We start from the raw sequence: 6,822 nt of genomic DNA, 5'->3' as shown, positions 1-6,822 counted from the left end.
GGGGTGGGGGAGGGGTGGGGGAGGGGTGGGGGAGGGGTGGGGGAGGGGTGGGGGAGGGGTGGGGGAGGGGTGGGGGAGGGAAGGGTGGGGGGTCCACATCCTTCATCCGTGAAAAGCGGCCCATGCTGTCAAGTTGGCCTAGAGACGCCACACATTCCTCAGGTTAGGCTCAGCTATACTGAGATAACCGAGAGTTTTCCTTCTTACCCATACAAAGGCGGCTGCAGTGACTCAAGAAAAATCGCCCTCAGGGCAGTGATATGACCCAAATGGTGACTCATCCATCCTCTTGTAGCAAACTGTAGCCCTTAGGCTGCTGCCTGTTTTTGTAAATAAAGTTTTATTGAAAATTAGCCAGACATGCTGGCTCTCCCCTGAGGTCCCAGGTACTCAGGAAGCTGAGGCAGGAGGATGGCTTGAGCCTTGGAGGTCGAGGCTGCAGTGAGGTGAGATGCGGTCACTGTACTCCAGTCTGGGTGACAGAGAGCGACCCTGTCTCAAACAAAAATTTTTTTTAGCCAGGCACGGTGGCTCACGCCTGTAATCCTAGCACTTTGGGAGGCTGAGGTGGGTGGATCACCTGAGGTCAGGAGTTCAAGACCAGCCTGGCCATAATGGTGAAACCCCATCTTAAAAAAAAAAAAAAATTATTGGAACACAGCTATCCTTTTTTGTTTTCTTTTTTTTCTTTTTTTTTTTCTGAGACCAAGTCATGCCCAGGCTGAAGTGCAATGGCACAATCTTGGCTCACTGCAACCTCTGTCTCTTGGGTTCAAGTGATTCTCCTGCCTCAACCTCCCAAGTAGCTGAGATTACAGGCACCCCCCCCATCACACCTGGCTAATTTTTAGTATTTTTAATAGAGACAGGGTTTCACCATGTTGGCTAGGCTGGTCTCAAACTCCTGACTGCAGGTGATCTGCCCACCTCAGCCTCTTAAAGTGCTGGGATTACAGGTGTGAGCCACCATGCCCGGCCTCATATTAAAAATTTTTATTTTGTAGCAAAGACAGGGTCCCACTATGTTGCCCAGGCTGGTCTTGAACTACTGGGCTCAAGTGATCTGTCCACCTCAGCCTGAATAAAATGATTATACTGCTATTTCTTGGTGTATCAATTTTAGAAATTATTTACTTTCAATTACAGTAGATCAATATTTACATACTTAAAACTGCTGCCTCCACCTTTGCTTCCCACCCACCATCCTGCAGGCCGCACCCACGGTGATGGGGCTGAGACCTGGCCTGGGCAGCTGAGGGTGTCCTGGGGCACTGGTACATGTCCGTAGTCCCAGCTGCCCAGGAAGCTAAGGCAGGAGGATCACTTGACCCAGGAGGTCGAGGCTGCAGTGAGCTGCACTGTGCTGCTGCACTCCAGCCGGAACAACATTGAGACACTGTCTCAAAAAAAAACAAAAACAAAAACGGCAGACCAGGTGGGAAAGCTGTTTCATACCTGAAGTCAGTGGCTGCCATAGCAACAGGCCTCTTGTGTGTTGGACATAAGGGTGAAGCTACAGTGGCCTAGCTCCAGGCCCATCCATTTCTGTCCCCACACCCAGAGAAAGTGGCTGGGAGCCCTGAGTTCAGGCAGATAACTAAGGACCCCTGAGAAGGAGGACCCTCCTTAGAGAGCTTTTACTCTGTCTCTCCCTTAGCAGAGAGTCAACCTCCTGTGTCCAGCCAAGTGTCTCTGAAAAAATTGCCAGCGGCCGGGCATGGTGGCTCATGCCTGTAATCCTAGCATGCCTATAATGCCTCCCCTGTTGGGAGGCCGAGGCGGGCAGATCACCTAAGGTCAGGAGTTCGAGACCAGCCTGACCAACATGGTAAAGCTGTCTCTACTAAAAATACAAAATTAGCCAGTCATGGTTGTAGGCATCTGTAATCCCAGCTACTCGGAAGGCTGAGGCAGGAGAATTGCTTAAACCTGTGAGGCAGAGGTTGCAATAAACCAAGATCGCCCCACTGTATTCCAGCCTGGTGACAGAGCGAGACTCTGTCAAAAAAAACCAAGATTGCCAGGGTCTCACCTACCATTAGACACACCCAGCAACCAGAGGCAGGGCCACCTTATCACTGGGCTGGCAGGTACAGGACAGAAAGTACTCACCAGTCAGAGTGCTGTTTTTGGGAAATGCCATTAACTGTGCTGGGAGTGGTACGGCCTTTGTCCCTTGTGGGACATGTGACATTTGGCAAAAAATGTAATCTGGTATAAACCAGCAATGAATTCATCACCAGGGGATTAACTTTCCCCTTCCTGCTGCTTCCAACAGCACAGATCAGCTTTCGTACCTTTTCAGTATCATTGAGGGCAAGCGATTTCAAGGCAGGCAGGAATTGAAAGTCGAAAGTGAGCATTAGGAGAGACAGCTCTGGAAGCAGACACCAAGTATCTGGGCTCAAATCTCAGTTCCCTGAGCCAGCTGAGTGACCTTGGGCAAATCACTTACCACCCTGACCTCCTTCATTTGCCCATTTGTCAGTTGGGGATAGGCACAGTCCCACCTCTTTGGGTGGTTGTGAGTGTTAAATGACATAACCCAGGCTGGGTGCGGTGGCTCACGCCTGTAATCCTGCCACTTTAGGAGGCCAAGGCAGGTGGATTGCTTGATCCCGATCCCAGGAGTTCAAGACCAGCTGGGCAACATAGTAAGACCTTGTCTCAAAAAAGAAAAAAATTTTTGAAATGATGTAATCCAAATAAAGAATTTAGCACGGAGTTGGGCTCTTAGTGTGTTCCCAATAGACAGAGCTGTTCTCATCACCCAGGAAGGTGGGGCTTTGCCTGGAGTAGAAGAAGCCCTTCTGCACAGTCTCTTTCCTCTTTGAGGCAAAAGACTAGAAAAACAAAACAAAACAAAAACGGCCAGGCGCAGTGGCTCGCGCCTGTAATCCTAGCACTTTGTGAGGTGGAGGTGGGAGGATTGCTTGAGGCCAGGAATTCAAGACCAACCTGGGCAAAAATAAAAATAAAAATCAGCCAGGTGTAGTGTTGTGTGCTTGTAGTCCTAGTTACTTATGGGGCTAGGCTGAAGGATTGCTCAAGCCAGGCATTCATGGTTGCTGCTGTGAGCTATGATCACGCCACTGCACTCTAGACTGGATAACAGAGCAAGGCCCTGTCTCAAAAAAAAAAAAAAAAAAAAAAAACCCCACCAAAACAAAACAAAACTGGCCAGGCATGGTGGCTCACATCTGTAATCCCAGCACTTTGGGAAGGGATTATGAGGTGTTTAGATTGCTTGAGGCCAGTAGTTTGAGACCAATCTGGAAAACATGGCAAAACCTTGTCTGTACTAAAAATACAAAAATTAGCCAGGTGTGGCAGCACATGCCTGTAGTCCCAGCTACTAGGGAGGCTGAGGCATGAGAATCGCTTGAACCCCGGGGGCGGAGGTTGCAGTGAGCCAAGATCGCACCACTGCACTCCAGCCTGGGTGATAGAGTGAGACATTGTCTCTAAAAACAGAAAAAAAAAAAAAAAAAAAAGCATAGATTTGCAATGAAAAATAGTAGCAAAAAATAGGTTATGTCAAACAAATAAAGGCTAGCAATAGCATTGGAAATCCGCAAAAGGAGAAGAAAACCATCGTACCACCAGTGCCTCCTGGACCTGAGTCTCCGGGGAGTGTGTGAGTCCAGCCCTGCGCAGCTGCCTTGGTGCTGCTGGTTTCCATTGTCTTCTTACTGGCCCTTTCCCATTCTCCTTCTCTCAGCACCTTTCCGCTTTGCCTGGCCACCTTGTCCTTTTGTCCTGGCATCTTAAAGAAACAGTAGGGAAGTAAGAAATAAAATTAAAGGATGGAAAAAAGAAAGGAAGGAAGGAAAGGAAAGCAAGGAAGGGAGGAAGTAAATAAGCTTTTGGATTAACCAAACCGAAATCTAATCCCAGTGCCGCCATCAGTCGGCGAGGGGAGAGCGGATGCCCATGACCATAAGTGGGTTTCGTGCCCTCTCTGAGCCTCGGGCCTATTGGGAGTTCTTCGAGCCCTCAGGTTCCATCTTTCAGCTTTGTTGGAGCAGTTTGGATTAGGGAAGTAAGAGGTAGAAATGAGGAAGAAAGGAACAAAAATTTTTTATTATCATTATTTTTGAGACAGACAGTCTGTCTGTGTCGCCCAGGCTGGAGCACAGTGGCGCAAGCTTGGCTCTCTGCAACCTCCGCCTACAGGGTTCAAGCAATTCTCATGCCTTAGCCTTCCGAGTAGCTGGGACTACAGATTACAGGCACGCATTACCACGCCCGGCTAATTTTTGTTGTTGTTGTTGTTGTTTAGTAGAAATGGGTTTCACCATGTTGGCCAGTCTGGTCTTGAACTCCTGACCTCAAGTGATCCAGCCCCCTCGGCTTCCCAAGGTGCTGGGATTGCAGGTGTGAACCACGGCACCTGGCCAGAACAAGAATTTAATGCACTGCAGAGATGGAGGTTGAGAATGCCACTTTTCCACCCTTCCCCCAACCCATTACCCAAGACAGCTGGTGTCCTTTTCTCCCCATCCCTGTAGAGGCAGGAGGGTTCACTCAAGCATCTCCAGTGGAACTCTCAGTGCCCTCCATAGATCTTTTTGGGAAGGGGCCCTTTGAGAGTCCCACGGAAGTGTCAGCTGGAGCAGGAACGGAGGTAGCATGGGTGAGCTAACCACTGCTTCACTCCACCTGTGGACACTTCCCCTTCACCGTCCTTCAGTAACCCCACCTATGAACTGGGATTCTGGATCTGGGGGAGGATTGAAAGGAGTTAACAGACATTCAAGTCTTAGAGAGCTGCCTGGCTCACAGGAAGTGCTTGGTAACTGGCAGCTGTTTGTTGTGGTCCGGCTATTGTGTGCCTGTTTCAGGAATGATTCAATGACTTGCATTCACCACAGCCTTGTTATCCGGGAACGGAGGAAATGCTGCTAAGATTGTTTCTCTTCTTGATTACTGCCTCACCGCTTGTTATGGAGCCCAGACCGTTGATGTAATAAGGATTTTCTTTCCGAGGCTACCACATTTTGTGATTCAAGCCATTTTATTATGATGATGATTTTTTGAGATGGAGTCTTGCTCTGTCACCCAGGCTGGAGTGCAGTGGCAGGATCTCGGCTCACTACAATCTCTGCCTCCCAGGTTCAAGCTATTCTCCTGCCTCAGCTTGAGTAGCTGGGACTACGGGCGAGCACCACCACGGCCAGCTCACTTGTGTATTTTTAGTAGAGATGGGGTTTCGCTATGTTGGCCAGGCTGGTCTCGAACCCCTGACCTCAAGTGATCTGCCTGCCTCGGCTTCCCAAAGTGCTGGGATTACAGGCATGAGCCACTGCGCCCAGCCCATGGCATGTTTTTATTTGCTCTCTTTGACCTACCATACATTGTCCTCTCAGATGAAAATAATAGTACCTTTGGTTAATAATAACCTTGCATTTAGGAAGTTGCTTTCATTGCATCAGCTCAAAGCCCTCTATGAACATGACCTCATTCATTCTCCCAGGAGTGAGGCGGTCCTAGGTTTCCCAGCTATTCATCGCCAACCAGATTCTCAAAAGCCAAAATATGGATTAAGCACTTCCACTTCTCAGGACCACCAATCATGGGCTCTCTGGCTCTCCTTCTCTGTTCCCGAGTGACCTTAGGCCCACAGAAGATAACCAGAACCTGAGTCCCTCTGGCTTGGGGGCCTTGCCCAGGTGTCCACAGATGGGCCCTGCAATTGTTAAACATTACATAAACGTTCTGGATAAACTGCCTTGATATCCAGGAAATAACAGGTTTGGCAATTTTGGAATCTTGCTTTCCTTGGGAACTTAACTTCTGAATTAAGACCTATGGGCTCATAAAAGATATTCTACTACAGCCGGAAGTGTCTCTGCCCAGGGTAGACCCTCCTACTCATGGCCCTGACATGCTTGACACCTGCAAGTACTTGTGAGAACCTGGAGCTCCACAGTGATAATACTTCCTTGTTCTGGGCTGCTTGCGGCCTCAGCTCCCTGGCAATGTGTGCTGCCAGCTGCTCACTTTTGTTTTCACCTTGCAATTACTGGACAGGAAGGCTGCAAGCTGTACTGGACTCTCCAGCCACTCGCCAGTTCCCAGCCCACGTGTACTTCAGGGCATCCAAGTGCAACCACAGCAATTCCCAGGAAAAAGCTGACTCCTACTCCCTCAAAACAAACAAACAAAAAACTAACTAAATAGAATGAGCTTATTATAGTACTTGAATTTGTTTTTCATCAGTACAGAAACATTAACGTTAGTTGTAATCTTCTTCTTGTTTGTAAACTTTAAAAATACATATTGTCAAGTTTTCTTAGATGGAGAGTTAAATCCAATTTAGGCAAAGTCAAGATAGAACCACAGCGTGCTTTCTTATTATAAGCCTCCTTCTGTTCTGCAGACCTTTAACTAGTTAAAATATACTCTGTAATTAGTAGTTCGGATCAAAAACTAAGTTCTTCTGAAACAGAAACCCTAACAGTGAATCCCTAACAATGTTTATCTCCCTAATCTCTTCTGCCCCTTCCCCAATCTGCTTAAACTCCTAGTGTTTTTCCTACCCCTACAATTCCCAAACATAGCCCTGAAGATCAAACCCTAATCCAGAAGATGGAAGCTCAGCACATATAAACAAATTTGGGGCTGGGCATGGTGGCTTACACGTGTAATCCCTGTGCTTTGGGAAGCTGAGGCAGGAGAATCACTTTAGTCCAGGAGTTCAAGACCAGCCTGGAAAACATAGTGAGACCTTGTCTCTACTAAAAATTCAAAAATGGGCCGGGCGCGGTGGCTCATGCCTGTAATCCCAGCACTTTGGGAGGCTGAGGTGGGTGGATCACG

Source organism: Sapajus apella, unplaced genomic scaffold (genome assembly GCF_009761245.1).
Source record: "Sapajus apella isolate SASKATOON/1434 unplaced genomic scaffold, GSC_monkey_1.0 scaffold48, whole genome shotgun sequence".
Taxonomy (NCBI): domain Eukaryota; kingdom Metazoa; phylum Chordata; class Mammalia; order Primates; family Cebidae; genus Sapajus; species Sapajus apella.
This window is presented reverse-complemented; position numbering follows the sequence as displayed.